We start from the raw sequence: 18,254 nt of genomic DNA on the forward strand, positions 1-18,254 counted from the left end.
AAAAGAAGATACGGGGAGAAAAGCCAGGACGTTTGTTTTCGGAAAACCAGTTTTGTTCACTCTCGGTCTGGGACTTACTACGCCTTACTCCTTGGGTATTTTGGTCTGAAATTTTTACCAGACGTTCGTCACTGTGTCTACTGAGTTTTGGCTGAGATTTGAGCCCCAGATTCGTCCCACAAGATTGGCAATAAATTTTTTATTCATCACTGCCAGGGCTGAAAGGAAGGTTCGTTTGTGTGGAAACTGTTTGATTTTTTCGTGGGTGAATACTCATCCGTTTGACCTGAAATTTGTCGCGTTTTGTCCCAAATTCAGTGGAGATTCTTACGTGGAATTTCAGGAAAAAACTATTTCGGGAGAATTTTTCAGAAATTTTGTGCAAACCAAGGCTATCCTCTACCAAAACTTGTGAAATTTCGCCCTACTTTCTGAAATTTTATTCTGGGTCCGTATTGCGCTGAAAAAATTCACACAAGTACTTTCATATGTTGTTTGCACCCAGGTAAGGAGGCACGTCCATAAACAAATCACAAAAAGAAGATACGGGGAGAAAAGCCAGGACGTTTGTTTTCGGAAAACCAGTTTTGTTCACTCTCGGTCTGGGACTTACTACGCCTTACTCCTTGGGTATTTTGGTCTGAAATTTTTACCAGACGTTCGTCACTGTGTCTACTGAGTTTTGGCTGAGATTTGAGCCCCAGATTCGTCCCACAAGATTGGCAATAAATTTTTTATTCATCACTGCCAGGGCTGAAAGGAAGGTTCGTTTGTGTGTGAAACTGTTTGATTTTTTTCGTGGGTGAATACTCATCCGTTTGACCTGAAATTTGTCGCGTTTTGTCCCAAATTCAGTGGAGATTCTTACGTGGAATTTCAGGAAAAAACTATTTCGGGAGAATTTTTCAGAAATTTTGTGCAAACCAAGGCTATCCTCTACCAAAACTTGTGAAATTTCGCCCTACTTTCTGAAATTTTATTCTGGGTCCGTATTGCGCTGAAAAAATTCACACAAGTACTTTCATATGTTGTTTGCACCCAGGTAAGGAGGCACGTCCATAAACAAATCACAAAAAGAAGATACGGGGAGAAAAGCCAGGACGTTTGTTTTCGGAAAACCAGTTTTGTTCACTCTCGGTCTGGGACTTACTACGCCTTACTCCTTGGGTATTTTGGTCTGAAATTTTTACCAGACGTTCGTCACTGTGTCTACTGAGTTTTGGCTGAGATTTGAGCCCCAGATTCGTCCCACAAGATTGGCAATAAATTTTTTATTCATCACTGCCAGGGCTGAAAGGAAGGTTCGTTTGTGTGTGAAACTGTTTGATTTTTTTCGTGGGTGAATACTCATCCGTTTGACCTGAAATTTGTCGCGTTTTGTCCCAAATTCAGTGGAGATTCTTACGTGGAATTTCAGGAAAAAACTATTTCGGGAGAATTTTTCAGAAATTTTGTGCAAACCAAGGCTATCCTCTACCAAAACTTGTGAAATTTCGCCCTACTTTCTGAAATTTTATTCTGGGTCCGTATTGCGCTGAAAAAATTCACACAAGTACTTTCATATGTTGTTTGCACCCAGGTAAGGAGGCACGTCCATAAACAAATCACAAAAAGAAGATACGGGGAGAAAAGCCAGGACGTTTGTTTTCGGAAAACCAGTTTTGTTCACTCTCGGTCTGGGACTTACTACGCCTTACTCCTTGGGTATTTTGGTCTGAAATTTTTACCAGACGTTCGTCACTGTGTCTACTGAGTTTTGGCTGAGATTTGAGCCCCAGATTCGTCCCACAAGATTGGCAATAAATTTTTTATTCATCACTGCCAGGGCTGAAAGGAAGGTTCGTTTGTGTGTGAAACTGTTTGATTTTTTTCGTGGGTGAATACTCATCCGTTTGACCTGAAATTTGTCGCGTTTTGTCCCAAATTCAGTGGAGATTCTTACGTGGAATTTCAGGAAAAAACTATTTCGGGAGAATTTTTCAGAAATTTTGTGCAAACCAAGGCTATCCTCTACCAAAACTTGTGAAATTTCGCCCTACTTTCTGAAATTTTATTCTGGGTCCGTATTGCGCTGAAAAAATTCACACAAGTACTTTCATATGTTGTTTGCACCCAGGTAAGGAGGCACGTCCATAAACAAATCACAAAAAGAAGATACGGGGAGAAAAGCCAGGACGTTTTGTTTTCGGAAAACCAGTTTTGTTCACTCTCGGTCTGGGACTTACTACGCCTTACTCCTTGGGTATTTGGTCTGAAATTTTTACCAGACGTTCGTCACTGTGTCTACTGAGTTTTGGCTGAGATTTGAGCCCCAGATTCGTCCCACAAGATTGGCAATAAATTTTTTATTCATCACTGCCAGGGCTGAAAGGAAGGTTCGTTTGTGTGTGAAACTGTTTGATTTTTTTCGTGGGTGAATACTCATCCGTTTGACCTGAAATTTGTCGCGTTTTGTCCCAAATTCAGTGGAGATTCTTACGTGGAATTTCAGGAAAAAACTATTTCGGGAGAATTTTTCAGAAATTTTGTGCAAACCAAGGCTATCCTCTACCAAAACTTGTGAAATTTCGCCCTACTTTCTGAAATTTTATTCTGGGTCCGTATTGCGCTGAAAAAATTCACACAAGTACTTTCATATGTTGTTTGCACCCAGGTAAGGAGGCACGTCCATAAACAAATCACAAAAAGAAGATACGGGGGAGAAAAGCCAGGACGTTTGTTTTCGGAAAACCAGTTTTGTTCACTCTCGGTCTGGGACTTACTACGCCTTACTCCTTGGGTATTTTGGTCTGAAATTTTTACCAGACGTTCGTCACTGTGTCTACTGAGTTTTGGCTGAGATTTGAGCCCCAGATTCGTCCCACAAGATTGGCAATAAATTTTTTATTCATCACTGCCAGGGCTGAAAGGAAGGTTCGTTTGTGTGTGAAACTGTTTGATTTTTTTCGTGGGTGAATACTCATCCGTTTGACCTGAAATTTGTCGCGTTTTGTCCCAAATTCAGTGGAGATTCTTACGTGGAATTTCAGGAAAAAACTATTTCGGGAGAATTTTTCAGAAATTTTGTGCAAACCAAGGCTATCCTCTACCAAAACTTGTGAAATTTCGCCCTACTTTCTGAAATTTTATTCTGGGTCCGTATTGCGCTGAAAAAATTCACACAAGTACTTTCATATGTTGTTTGCACCCAGGTAAGGAGGCACGTCCATAAACAAATCACAAAAGAAGATACGGGGAGAAAAGCCAGGACGTTTGTTTTCGGAAAACCAGTTTTGTTCACTCTCGGTCTGGGACTTACTACGCCTTACTCCTGGGTATTTTGGTCTGAAATTTTTACCAGACGTTCGTCACTGTGTCTACTGAGTTTTGGCTGAGATTTGAGCCCCAGATTCGTCCCACAAGATTGGCAATAAATTTTTTATTCATCACTGCCAGGGCTGAAAGGAAGGTTCGTTTGTGTGTGAAACTGTTTGATTTTTTTCGTGGGTGAATACTCATCCGTTTGACCTGAAATTTGTCGCGTTTTGTCCCAAATTCAGTGGAGATTCTTACGTGGAATTTCAGGAAAAAACTATTTCGGGAGAATTTTTCAGAAATTTTGTGCAAACCAAGGCTATCCTCTACCAAAACTTGTGAAATTTCGCCCTACTTTCTGAAATTTTATTCTGGGTCCGTATTGCGCTGAAAAAATTCACACAAGTACTTTCATATGTTGTTTGCACCCAGGTAAGGAGGCACGTCCATAAACAAATCACAAAAAGAAGATACGGGGGAGAAAAGCCAGGACGTTTGTTTTCGGAAAACCAGTTTTGTTCACTCTCGGTCTGGGACTTACTACGCCTTACTCCTTGGGTATTTGGTCTGAAATTTTTACCAGACGTTCGTCACTGTGTCTACTGAGTTTTGGCTGAGATTTGAGCCCCAGATTCGTCCCACAAGATTGGCAATAAATTTTTTATTCATCACTGCCAGGGCTGAAAGGAAGGTTCGTTTGTGTGTGAAACTGTTTGATTTTTTTCGTGGGTGAATACTCATCCGTTTGACCTGAAATTTGTCGCGTTTTGTCCCAAATTCAGTGGAGATTCTTACGTGGAATTTCAGGAAAAAACTATTTCGGGAGAATTTTTCAGAAATTTTGTGCAAACCAAGGCTATCCTCTACCAAAACTGTGAAATTTCGCCCTACTTTCTGAAATTTTATTCTGGGTCCGTATTGCGCTGAAAAAATTCACACAAGTACTTTCATATGTTGTTTGCACCCAGGTAAGGAGGCACGTCCATAAACAAATCACAAAAAGAAGATACGGGGAGAAAAGCCAGGACGTCTGTTTTCGGAAAACCAGTTTTGTTCACTCTCGGTCTGGGACTTACTACGCCTTACTCCTGGGTATTTGGTCTGAAATTTTTACCAGACGTTCGTCACTGTGTCTACTGAGTTTTGGCTGAGATTTGAGCCCCAGATTCGTCCCACAAGATTGGCAATAAATTTTTTATTCATCACTGCCAGGGCTGAAAGGAAGGTTCGTTTGTGTGTGAAACTGTTTGATTTTTTTCGTGGGTGAATACTCATCCGTTTGACCTGAAATTTGTCGCGTTTTGTCCCAAATTCAGTGGAGATTCTTACGTGGAATTTCAGGAAAAAACTATTTCGGGAGAATTTTTCAGAAATTTTGGCAAACCAAGGCTATCCTCTACCAAAACTTGTGAAATTTCGCCCTACTTTCGAAATTTTAGTCTGGGTCCGTATTGCGCTGAAAAAATTCACACAAGTACTTTCATATGTTGTTTGCACCCAGGTAAGGAGGCACGTCCATAAACAAATCACAAAAAGAAGATACGGGGGAGAAAAGCCAGGACGCTCTGTTTTCGGAAAACCAGTTTTGTTCACTCTCGGTCTGGGACTTACTACGCCTTACTCCCGGGTATTTTGGTCTGAAATTTTTACCAGACGTTCGTCACTGTGTCTACTGAGTTTTGGCTGAGATTTGAGCCCCAGATTCGTCCCACAAGATTGGCAATAAATTTTTTATTCATCACTGCCAGGGCTGAAAGGAAGGTTCGTTTGTGTGTGAAACTGTTTGATTTTTTTCGTGGGTGAATACTCATCCGTTTGACCTGAAATTTGTCGCGTTTTGTCCCAAATTCAGTGGAGATTCTTACGTGGAATTTCAGGAAAAAACTATTTCGGGAGAATTTTTCAGAAATTTTGTGCAAACCAAGGCTATCCTCTACCAAAACTTGTGAAATTTCGCCCTACTTTCTGAAATTTTATTCTGGGTCCGTATTGCGCTGAAAAAATTCACACAAGTACTTTCATATGTTGTTTGCACCCAGGTAAGGAGGCACGTCCATAAACAAATCACAAAAAGAAGATACGGGGAGAAAAGCCAGGACGTTTGTTTTCGGAAAACCAGTTTTGTTCACTCTCGGTCTGGGACTTACTACGCCTACTCCCGGGTATTTGGTCTGAAATTTTTACCAGACGTTCGTCACTGTGTCTACTGAGTTTTGGCTGAGATTTGAGCCCCAGATTCGTCCCACAAGATTGGCAATAAATTTTTTATTCATCACTGCCAGGGCTGAAAGGAAGGTTCGTTTGTGTGTGAAACTGTTTGATTTTTTTCGTGGGTGAATACTCATCCGTTTGACCTGAAATTTGTCGCGTTTTGTCCCAAATTCAGTGGAGATTCTTACGTGGAATTTCAGGAAAAAACTATTCGGGAGAATTTTTCAGAAATTTTGGGCAAACCAAGGCTATCCTCTACCAAAACTCGTGAAATTTCGCCCTACTTTCGAAATTTTAGTCTGGGTCCGTATTGCGCTGAAAAAATTCACACAGTACTTTCATATGTTGTTTGCACCCAGGTAAGGAGGCACGTCCATAAACAAATCACAAAAAGAAGATACGGGGGAGAAAAGCCAGGACGCTCTGTTTTCGGAAAACCAGTTTTGTTCACTCTCGGTCTGGGACTTACTACGCCTACTCCCGGGTATTTGGTCTGAAATTTTTACCAGACGTTCGTCACTGTGTCTACTGAGTTTTGGCTGAGATTTGAGCCCCAGATTCGTCCCACAAGATTGGCAATAAATTTTTTATTCATCACTGCCAGGGCTGAAAGGAAGGTTCGTTTGTGTGTGAAACTGTTTGATTTTTTTCGTGGGTGAATACTCATCCGTTTGACCTGAAATTTGTCGCGTTTTGTCCCAAATTCAGTGGAGATTCTTACGTGGAATTTCAGGAAAAAACTATTCGGGAGAATTTTTCAGAAATTTTGGCAAACCAAGGCTATCCTCTACAAAACTCGTGAAATTTCGCCCTACTTTCCGAAATTTTATCTGGGTCCGTATTGCGCTGAAAAAATTCACACAGTACTTTCATATGTTGTTTGCACCCAGGTAAGGAGGCACGTCCATAAACAAATCACAAAAAGAAGATACGGGGGAGAAAAGCCAGGACGTCTGTTTTCGGAAAACCAGTTTTGTTCACTCTCGGTCTGGGACTTACTACGCCTACTCCCGGGTATTTGGTCTGAAATTTTTACCAGACGTTCGTCACTGTGTCTACTGAGTTTTGGCTGAGATTTGAGCCCCAGATTCGTCCCACAAGATTGGCAATAAATTTTTTATTCATCACTGCCAGGGCTGAAAGGAAGGTTCGTTTGTGTGTGAAACTGTTTGATTTTTTTCGTGGGTGAATACTCATCCGTTTGACCTGAAATTTGTCGCGTTTTGTCCCAAATTCAGTGGAGATTCTTACGTGGAATTTCAGGAAAAAACTATTCGGGAGAATTTTTCAGAAATTTTGGGCAAACCAAGGCTATCCTCTACCAAAACTCGTGAAATTTCGCCCTACTTTCCGAAATTTTATTCTGGGTCCGTATTGCGCTGAAAAAATTCACACAGTACTTTCGTATGTTGTTTGCACCCAGGTAAGGAGGCACGTCCATAAACAAATCACAAAAAGAAGATACGGGGAGAAAAGCCAGGACGCTCTGTTTTCGGAAAACCAGTTTTGTTCACTCTCGGTCTGGGACTTACTACGCCTACTCCCGGGTATTTGGTCTGAAATTTTTACCAGACGTTCGTCACTGTGTCTACTGAGTTTTGGCTGAGATTTGAGCCCCAGATTCGTCCCACAAGATTGGCAATAAATTTTTTATTCATCACTGCCAGGGCTGAAAGGAAGGTTCGTTTGTGTGTGAAACTGTTTGATTTTTTTCGTGGGTGAATACTCATCCGTTTGACCTGAAATTTGTCGCGTTTTGTCCCAAATTCAGTGGAGATTCTTACGTGGAATTTCAGGAAAAAACTATTTCGGGAGAATTTTTCAGAAATTTTGGCAAACCAAGGCTATCCTCTACCAAAACTCGTGAAATTTCGCCCTACTTTCGAAATTTTATCTGGGTCCGTATTGCGCTGAAAAAATTCACACAGTACTTTCGTATGTTGTTTGCACCCAGGTAAGGAGGCACGTCCATAAACAAATCACAAAAAGAAGATACGGGGAGAAAAGCCAGGACGCTTTGTTTTCGGAAAACCAGTTTTGTTCACTCTCGGTCTGGGACTTACTACGCCTACTCCCGGGTATTTGGTCTGAAATTTTTACCAGACGTTCGTCACTGTGTCTACTGAGTTTTGGCTGAGATTTGAGCCCCAGATTCGTCCCACAAGATTGCAATAAATTTTTTATTCATCACTGCCAGGGCTGAAAGGAAGGTTCGTTTGTGTGTGAAACTGTTTGATTTTTTTCGTGGGTGAATACTCATCCGTTTGACCTGAAATTTGTCGCGTTTTGTCCCAAATTCAGTGGAGATTCTTACGTGGAATTTCAGGAAAAAACTATTCGGGAGAATTTTTCAGAAATTTTGGGCAAACCAAGGCTATCCTCTACCAAAACTCGTGAAATTTCGCCCTACTTTCTGAAATTTTAGTCTGGGTCGTATTGCGCTGAAAAAATTCACACAGTACTTTCATATGTTGTTTGCCCCAGGTAAGGAGGCACGTCCATAAACAAATCACAAAAAGAAGATACGGGGGAGAAAAGCCAGGACGCTCTGTTTTCGGAAAACCAGTTTTGTTCACTCTCGGTCTGGGACTTACTACGCCCTACTCCCGGGTATCTGGTCTGAAATTTTTACCAGACGTTCGTCACTGTGTCTACTGAGTTTTGGCTGAGATTTGAGCCCCAGATTCGTCCCACAAGATTGCAATAAATTTTTTATTCATCACTGCCAGGGCTGAAAGGAAGGTTCGTTTGTGTGTGAAACTGTTTGATTTTTTTCGTGGGTGAATACTCATCCGTTTGACCTGAAATTTGTCGCGTTTTGTCCCAAATTCAGTGGAGATTCTTACGTGGAATTTCAGGAAAAAACTATTCGGGAGAATTTTTCAGAAATTTTGGCAAACCAAGGCTATCCTCTACCAAAACTCGTGAAATTTCGCCCTACTTTCGAAATTTTATCTGGGTCCGTATTGCGCTGAAAAAATTCACACAGTACTTTCGTATGTTGTTTGCACCCAGGTAAGGAGGCACGTCCATAAACAAATCACAAAAAGAAGATACGGGGGAGAAAAGCCAGGACGTCTTGTTTTCGGAAAACCAGTTTTGTTCACTCTCGGTCTGGGACTTACTACGCCCTACTCCCGGGTATTTGGTCTGAAATTTTTACCAGACGTTCGTCACTGTGTCTACTGAGTTTTGGCTGAGATTTGAGCCCCAGATTCGTCCCACAAGATTGGCAATAAATTTTTTATTCATCACTGCCAGGGCTGAAAGGAAGGTTCGTTTGTGTGTGAAACTGTTTGATTTTTTTCGTGGGTGAATACTCATCCGTTTGACCTGAAATTTGTCGCGTTTTGTCCCAAATTCAGTGGAGATTCTTACGTGGAATTTCAGGAAAAAACTATTCGGGAGAATTTTTCAGAAATTTTGGCAAACCAAGGCTATCCTCTACAAAACTTGTGAAATTTCGCCCTACTTTCTGAAATTTTATTCTGGGTCCGTATTGCGCTGAAAAAATTCACACAAGTACTTTCATATGTTGTTTGCACCCAGGTAAGGAGGCACGTCCATAAACAAATCACAAAAAGAAGATACGGGGAGAAAAGCCAGGACGTTTGTTTTGGAAAACCAGTTTTGTTCACTCTCGGTCTGGGACTTACTACGCCCTACTCCCGGGTATCTGGTCTGAAATTTTTACCAGACGTTCGTCACTGTGTCTACTGAGTTTTGGCTGAGATTTGAGCCCAGATTCGTCCCACAAGATTGCAATAAATTTTTTATTCATCACTGCCAGGGCTGAAAGGAAGGTTCGTTTGTGTGTGAAACTGTTTGATTTTTTTCGTGGGTGAATACTCATCCGTTTGACCTGAAATTTGTCGCGTTTTGTCCCAAATTCAGTGGAGATTCTTACGTGGAATTTCAGGAAAAAACTATTCTGGGAGAATTTTTCAGAAATTTTGGGCAAACCAAGGCTATCCTCCACAAAACTCGTGAAATTTCGCCCTACTTTCGAAATTTTAGTCTGGGTCCGTATTGCGCTGAAAAAATTCACACAGGTACTTTCGTATGTTGTTTGCCCCAGGTAAGGAGGCACGTCCATAAACAAATCACAAAAAGAAGATACGGGGGAGAAAAGCCAGGACGCTCTGTTTTCGGAAAACCAGTTTTGTTCACTCTCGGTCTGGGACTTACTACGCCCTACTCCCCGGGTATTTGGTCTGAAATTTTTACCAGACGTTCGTCACTGTGTCTACTGGTTTTGGCTGAGATTTGAGCCCCAGATTCGTCCCACAAGATTGCAATAAATTTTTTATTCATCACTGCCAGGGCTGAAAGGAAGGTTCGTTTGTTGTGAAACTGTTTGATTTTTTTCGTGGGTGAATACTCATCCGTTTGACCTGAAATTTGTCGCGTTTTGTCCCAAATTCAGTGGAGATTCTTACGTGGAATTTCAGGAAAAAACTATTCGGGAGAATTTTTCAGAAATTTTGGGCAAACCAAGGCTATCCTCTACCAAAACTCGTGAAATTTCGCCCTACTTTCGAAATTTTAGTTCGGTCCGTATTGCGCTGAATAAATTCACACAGTACTTTCGTATGTTGTTTGCACCCAGGTAAGGAGGCACGTCCATAAACAAATCACAAAAAGAAGATACGGGGAGAAAAGCCAGGACGCTCTGTTTTCGGAAAACCAGTTTTGTTCACTCTCGGTCTGGACTTACTACGCCCTACTCCCGGGTATCTGGTCTGAAATTTTTACCAGACGTTCGTCACTGTGCTACTGGTTTTGGCTGAGATTTGAGCCCCGATTGTCCCACAAGATGTGCAATAAATTTTTTATTCATCACTGCCAGGCTGAAAGGAAGGTTCGTTTGTGTGTGAAACTGTTTGATTTTTTTCGTGGGTGAATACTCATCCGTTTGACCTGAAATTTGTCGCGTTTTTCCCAAATTCAGTGGAGATTCTTACGTGGAATTTCAGGAAAAAACTATTTCGGAGAATTTTTCAGAAATTTTGGGCAAACCAAGGCTATCCTCCACCAAAACTCGTGAAATTTCGCCCTACTTTCCGAAATTTTGTGTCCGTCCGTATTGCGCTGAAAAAATTCACACAGGTACTTTCGTATGTTGTTTGCCCCAGGTAAGGAGGCACGTCCATAAACAAATCACAAAAAGAAGATACGGGGAGAAAAGCCAGGACGCTTTGTTTTCGGAAAACCAGTTTTGTTCACTCTCGGTCTGGGACTTACTACGCCTACTCCCGGGTATCTGGTCTGAAATTTTACCAGACGTTCGTCACTGTGTCTACTGAGTTTTGGCTGAGATTTGAGCCCCAGATTCGTCCCACAAGACGTGCAATAAATTTTTTATTCATCACTGCCAGGGCTGAAAGGAAGGTTGTTTGTGTGTGAAACTGTTTGATTTTTTTCGTGGGTGAATACTCATCCGTTTGACCTGAAATTTGTCGCGTTTTGTCCAAATTCAGTGGAGATTCTTACGTGGAATTTCAGGAAAAAACTATTCGGAGAATTTTTCAGAAATTTTGGTCAAACCAAGGCTATCCTCTACAAAACTCGTGAAATTTCGCCATAGTTTTGGAAATTTAGTCCGGTTGTATTGCGCTGAATAATTCACACAGGTACTTTCGTATGTTTTCGCCCAGTAAGGAGGCACGTCCATAAACAAATCACAAAAAGAAGATACGGGGGAGAAAAGCCAGGACGCTCTGTTTTCGGAAAACCAGTTTTGTTCACTCTCGGTCTGGGTCTTACTACGCCCTATCCCCGGGTATCTGGTCTGAAATTTTTATCAGACGTTCGTCACTGTCTCTACTGAGTTTTGGTGAGATTTGAGCTCCAGATTCGTCCCACAAGATGTGCAATAAATTTTTTATTCATCACTGCCAGGGCTGTAAGGAAGGTTTGTTTGTGTGTGAAACTGTTTGATTTTTTTCGTGCGTGAATACTCATCCGTTTGACCTGAAATTTGTCGCGTTTTGTCCCAAATTCAGTGGAGATTCTTAGTGGAATTTCAGGAAAAAACTATTCTGGGAGAATTTTTCAGAAATTTTGGGCAAACCAAGGTATCCTCCACCAAAACTCGTGAAATTTCGCCCTACTTTCGAAATTTTAGTCTGGGTCCGTATTGCGCTGAAAAAATTCACACAGGTACTTTCGTATGTTTTTTGCGTCCAGGTAAGGAGGCACGTCCATAAACAAATCACAAAAAGAAGATACGGGGGAGAAAAGCCAGGACTCTCTGTTTTCGGAAAACCAGTTTTGTTCACTCTCGGTCTGGGACTTGCTACGCCCTACTCCCGGGTATTCTGGTCTGAAATTTTTACCAGACGTTCGTCACTGTGTCTACTGAGTTTTGGCTGAGATTTGAGCCCCAGATTCGTCCCACAAGATTGGCAATAAATTTTTTATTCATCACTGCCGGGCAGAAAGGAAGGTTCGTTTGTGTGTGAAACTGTTTGATTTTTTTCGTGGGTGAATACTCATCCATTTGACTTGAAATTTGTCGCGTTTTGTCCCAAATTCTGTGGAGATTCTTACGTGGAATTTCAGGAAAAAACTATTCCGGGAAAATTTTCAGAAATTTTGGGCAAACCAAGGCTATCCTCTACAAAACTCGTGAAATTTCGCCCTACTTTCCGAAATTTTAGTCTGGGTCCTTATTGCGCTGAATAAATTCACACAGGTACTTTCGTATGTTGTTTTGCCCAGGTAAGGAGGCACGTCCATAAAAAATCACAAAAAGAGATACGGGGGAGAAAAGCCAGGACGCTCTGTTTTCGGAAAACCAGTTTTGTTCACTCTCGGTCTGGGTCTTACTACGCCCTACTCCCCGGGTATTCTGGTCTGAAATTTTTACCAGACGTTCGTCACTGTGTCTACTGAGTTTTGGCTGAGATTTGAGCTCCAGATTCGTCCCACAAGATGTGCAATAAATTTTTTATTCATCATTGCCAGGGCTGAAAGGAAGGTTCGTTTGTGTGTGAAACTGTTTGATTTTTTTCGTGGGTGAATACTCATCCGTTTGACCTGAAATTATTCGCGTTTTGTCCCAAATTCAGTGGAGATTCTTACGTGGAATTTCAGGAAAAAACTATTCCGGGAGAATTTTTCAGATATTTTGGGCAAACCAAGGCTATCCTCTACCAAAACTCGTGAAATTTCGCCCTACTTTCCGAAATTTTAGTCTGGGTCCGTATTGCGCTGAATAAATTCACACAGGTACTTTTGTATGTTGTTTGCACCCAGGTAAGGAGGCACGTCCATAAAAAAATCACAAAAAGAAGATACGGGGGAGAAAAGCCAGGACGCTCTGTTTTCGGAAAACCAGTTTTGTTCACTCTCGGTCTGGGTCTTCCTACGCCCTACTCCCCGGGTATTCTGGTCTGAAATTTTTACCAGACGGTCGTCCTTGTGTCTACTGAGTTTTGGCTGAGATTTGAGCTCCAGATTCGTCCCACAAGATGTGCAATAAATTTTTTATTCATTACTGCCAGGGCTGAAAGGAAGGTTCTTTGTGTGTGAAACTGTTTGATTCTTTTCCTGGGTGAATACTCATCCGTTTGACCTGAAATCTGTCGCGTTTTGTCCCAAATTCAGTGGAAATTCTTACGCGGAATTTCAGGAAAAAACCATTTCGGGAGAATTTTTCAGAAATTTTGTGCAAACCAAAGCTATCCTATAGCAAAACTTGTGAAATTTCGCCCTACTTTCTGTAATTTTTTTCCGGGTCCATATTGCGCTGAAAAAATTCTCACAAGTACTTTCTTATGTTGTTTGCACCCAGGTAAGGAGGCACGTCCATACAAAAAAGATACGGGGAAGAAAAGCCAGGACGTTTTGTTTTCAGAAAACCGGTTTTGTTCACTCTAGGTCTGGGACTTACTGCGCCTTACTCCTTGGGTATTTTGGTCTGAAATTTTTACCAGACATTCTTCATTATGTCTCTTAAGTTTTGGATGAGATTTGAGCCCCAGACTCGTCCCACAAGATTCGCAATAAATTTTTTTATTCATCACTGCCCGAGCTGAAAGGAAGGTTCGTTTGTGTGTGAAACTGTTTGATTCTTTTCCTGGGTGAATACTCATCTGTTTGACCTGAAATCTGTCGCGTTTTGTCCCAAATTCAGTGGAGATTCTTACGCGGAATTTCAGGAAAAAACCATTTCGGGAGAATTTTTCAGAAATGTTGTGCAAACCAAGGCTATCCTATAGCAAAACTTGTGAAATTTCGCCATACTTTCTGCAATTTTTTTCGGGTCCGTATTGCGCTGAAAAAATTGTCACAAGTACTTTCTTATGTTGTTTGCACCCAGGTAAGGAGGCACGTCCATAAAAAAATCACAGAAAAAAGATACGGGGAAATAAAGCCAGGACGTTTTGTTTTCAAGAAACCGGTTTTGTTCACTCTCGGTCTGAGACTTACTGCGCCTTACTCCTTGTTTATTTTGGTCTGAAATTTTTACCAGACGTTCGTCATTGTGTCTATTGAGTTTTGGCTGAGATTTGAGCCCCAGACTCGTCCCACAAGATTTGCAATAAATTTTTTTATTCATCACTGTCCGGGCTGAAAGGAAGGTTCGTTTGTGTGTGAAACTGTTTGATTCTTTTCCTGGGTGAATACTCATCCGTTTGACCAAAAAATTTTCGCGTTTTGTCCCAAATCTAGTGGAGATTCTTATGTGGAATTTCAGGAAAAAACCATTCCGGTAGAATTTTTCAGAAATTTTGTGCAAACCAAGGCTATCCTCTAGCAAAACTTGTGAAATTTTGCCATACTTTCTGTAATTTTTTCCGGGTCCGTATTGTGCTGAAAAAATTCATACAAGTACTTTCGTATGTTGTTTGCACCCAGGTAAGGAGGCATGTTGATATGATTCCAATAGCACAATATGAATGATTCTTCACATTCTTAGAAATCATCTTGAGTTGGATATGAGATAGGCACTTTAAGATAGAATTGGATCAAGGTTCTATAATGAAGAACTCACCAAAACTAGTACCAAAACCCAAACTCATATGGAAGTTCCAACTATTTTCAAATTGAACCGAACAAAAGGAGTGAAAAAGCAAAGGCAACGAACAAAATTCTTAAGAACACAAATGCACCGCACAATTAAGCTAGAAAAGGAAGAAGAACCAAAGATGAACAGCAGAAACAAAATGACTGAAGCAAAACAGCAAGGAAATGAAAAGTGCCGAACAGAAAAAGCTAAGAAGCAAGCTAAGACATGAATATAACAAGAGAAGGAAGGAAGGAGAAGAGAAAGCTCATGAAGATGGAGGGATGGAGGGATGGTTGGATGATCACGCCACTTAGAAGATGGTGACTCCAAGGTGAGTGTGCAAGCCGCCACTTGAGGTAACCATGGGACTCTCAAGATAAGACTAAGTGAGGAAGGCACAAAGCTCTCCAATGCTCTCTCAAAAATTGAGTATAGTTTCTCTAATCAAAATTCAAATCTTAATTGTGAAGGACCTAAGCCCTCCTTATATAGGAGCAAGGGCTGGTCATGAAGCTTACAACATAAGCTAACCAAAAGACTCTTCATATGCTACTTACTAATAGCGCCTAAAATGAAGCATGAAGAGTATTCTTCTAGAAAATTCTAAACTAATGCCTAAAGATGCTTTTACAAAAGAGGTATCTAAGGTTTCCCTCCAAGCACCTTTCCTAAAAACTATGTATTTAAACATTCTATATTATTTACAAATTTATAAAAGAAACTATAAAGAGAGATATTTAAATGAAGTCTATTCTTGAAAGCTTGTAGACTTCTTTGGCTTTAGACTTAATCCTCTCATTATTTTATGTCTTCTTTTAATTTTGAGAAGACTAGAAGGAAGAACTTCAAATGTGAAGGTGAATAACCTCTTCCTTCATTAATAAAAGCCTCCTTTAATTGATTCTCATCACACGTCCATAAACAAATCACAGACAGAAGATACGGGGAAGATAAGCCAGGACGTTTTGTTTTCGGAAAACCGGTTTTGTTCACTCTCGATCTGGGACTTACTGCGGCTTACTCCTTGGGTATTTTGCTCTGAAATTTTTACCAGACATTCGTCATTATGTCTATTGAGTTTTGGCTAAGAATCGAGCCCCAGACTCGTCCCACAAGATTCGCAATAAATTTTTTATTCATCACTATCCGGGATGAAGGGAAGGTTCGTTTGTGAGTGAAACTGTTTGATTCTTTTCCTGGGTGAATACTCATCCGTTTGACCTGAAATTTTTCACGTTTTGTCCCAAATTCAATTGAGATTCTTACACGGAATTTCAGGAAAAAACCATTTTGGGAGAATTTTTCAGAAATTTTGTGCAAGCCAAGGTTATCCTCTAGCAAAACTTGTGAAATTTCGCCCTACTTTCTGCAAATTTTTTTCGGGTCCGTAATGCGCTGAAAAAATTCACACAAGTACTTTCGTATGTTGCTTGCACCCAGGTAAGGAGGCACGTCCATAAACAAATCACAGAAAGAAGATACACGGAAGATAAGCCAGGACGTTTTGTTTTTGGAAAACCAATTTTGTTCACTCTCGATTTGGGACTTACTGCGGCTTACTCCTTGAGTATTTTGGTCGGAAATTTTTACCAGACATTCGTCATTGTGTGTATTGAGTTTTGGCTGAGATTCGAGCCCCAGACTCGTCCCACAAGATTCGCAATAAATTTTTTATTCATCACTGTACGGGCTGAAGGGAAGGTTCGTTTGTGAGTGAAACGGTTTGATTCTTTTCCTGGGTGAATATTCATCCGTTTGATCTGAAATTTTTCGCGATTTGTCCCAAATTCAGTGGAGATTCTTACGCGGAATTTCAGGAAAAAACCATTTCGGGAGAATTTTTCAGAAATTTTGTGCAAACCAAGGCTATCCTCTAGCAAAACTTGTGAAATTTAGCCCTACTTTCTGCAAAAAAAATTCGGGTTCGTATTTCGCTGAAAAAATTCACACAAGTACTTTCGTATGTTGTTTGCACCCCGGTAAGAAGGCACGTCCATAAACAAATCACAGAAAGAATATACGGGGAAGAAAAGCCAGGACGTTTTGTTTTTGGAAAACCGGTTTTGTTCACTCTCGGTCTGGGACTTACTGCGCCTTACTCTTTGGGTATTTTGGTCTGACATTTTTACTAGACATTCGTTATTGTGTCTATTGAGTTTTGGATGAGATTTGAGCCCCAGACTCGTCCCACAAGATTCGCAATAAAAATTTTATTCATCACTGCCCGGGCTGAAAAAAAGGTTCGTTCGTGTGTGAAACTGTTTGATTTTTTTCCTGGGTGAATACTCATCCGTTTCACCTGAAATCTATCTTCTTTTGTCTCAAATTCAGTGGAGATTCTTATGTGTAATTTCAGGAAAAAACCATTTCGGGAGAATTTTTCAGAAATTTTGTGCAAACCAAGGCTATCCTCTTGCAAAACTTGTGAAATTTCGCCATTCTTTCTGCAATTTTATTCCGGATCCGTATTGCGCTAAAAAAATTCACACAAGTACTTTCATATGTTGTTTGCACCCAGGTAAGGAGGCACGTCCATAAACAAATCACAGAAAGAAGATACGAGGATGAAAAGCCAGGACGTTTTGTTTTCGGAAAATCGGTTTTGTTCACTCTCGGTCTGAGACTTACTGCGCCTTACTCCTTGGGTATTTTGGTCTGAAATTTTTACCAGACATTCGTCATTGTGTCTGTTGAGTTTTGGCTGAGATTTGAGCCCCAGACTCGTCCCACAAGATTCGCAATAAATTTTTTATTCATCACTTCTCGGGCTGAAAGGAAGGTTCGTTTGTGTGTGAAACTGTTTGATTTTTTCCTGGGTTAATACTTATCCGTTTGACCTGAAATATGTTGCGTTTTGTCCCAAATTCAATGGAGATTCTTACGTAGAATTTAAAAAAAAAAAAAAAAACCATTTTGAGTGAGTTTTTCAGAAATTTTTTGCAAACCAAGGCTATATCCTCTAGCAAATCTTGTGAAATTTTGCCCTACTTTCTGCAATTTTATTCTAGGTCCGTATGGCGCTGAAAATATTCACATAAGTACTTTCATATGTTGTTTTCACCCAGGTAAGGAGGCACCTCCATAAAAAATCACAGAAAGAAGATACAGGGAAGAAAAGCCAAGAGGTTTATTTTTCGGAAAACCGATTTTGTTCACTCTCGGTATGGGACTTACTGCGCCTTACTTCTTGGGTATTTTGGTCTGAAATTTTTACCAGACATTCCTCGTTGTGTCAATTGATTTTTGGCTAAGATTTGAACCCTTTTTTCGTCTCACAAGATTCGCAATAAATTTTTTATTCATCACTGCCAGTGTTGAAAGGAAAGTTTGTTTGTGTGTGAAACTGTTTAATTTTTTTCCTAGGTGAATACTCATCCGTTTGACCAGAAATTTGTCGCGTTTTTTCCCAAATTCAGTCGAGATTCTTTCCTGGAAATTAAGGAAAATACTATTTCGGGAGATTTTTTCAGAAATTTTGTCCAAACCAAGGCTATCCTCTAGCAAAACTTGTAAAATTTCGCCCTACTTTCTGCAATTTTATTCTGGGTCTGTATTGCGCTGAAAAAATTCACACAAGTAGTTTCATATGTTGTTTGCACCCAGTTAAGGAGGCTCGTCCATAAACAAATCATAGAAAGAAGATACGGGAAAGAAAAGCAGGACATTTTGTTTTCGGAAAACCGATTTTGTTCACTCTCGGTCTGGGACCTACTGCATCTTAATTCTTGGGTAT

The sequence above is a fragment of the Phaseolus vulgaris genome, chromosome 4, assembly GCF_000499845.2.
Source record: "Phaseolus vulgaris cultivar G19833 chromosome 4, P. vulgaris v2.0, whole genome shotgun sequence".
Taxonomy (NCBI): domain Eukaryota; kingdom Viridiplantae; phylum Streptophyta; class Magnoliopsida; order Fabales; family Fabaceae; genus Phaseolus; species Phaseolus vulgaris.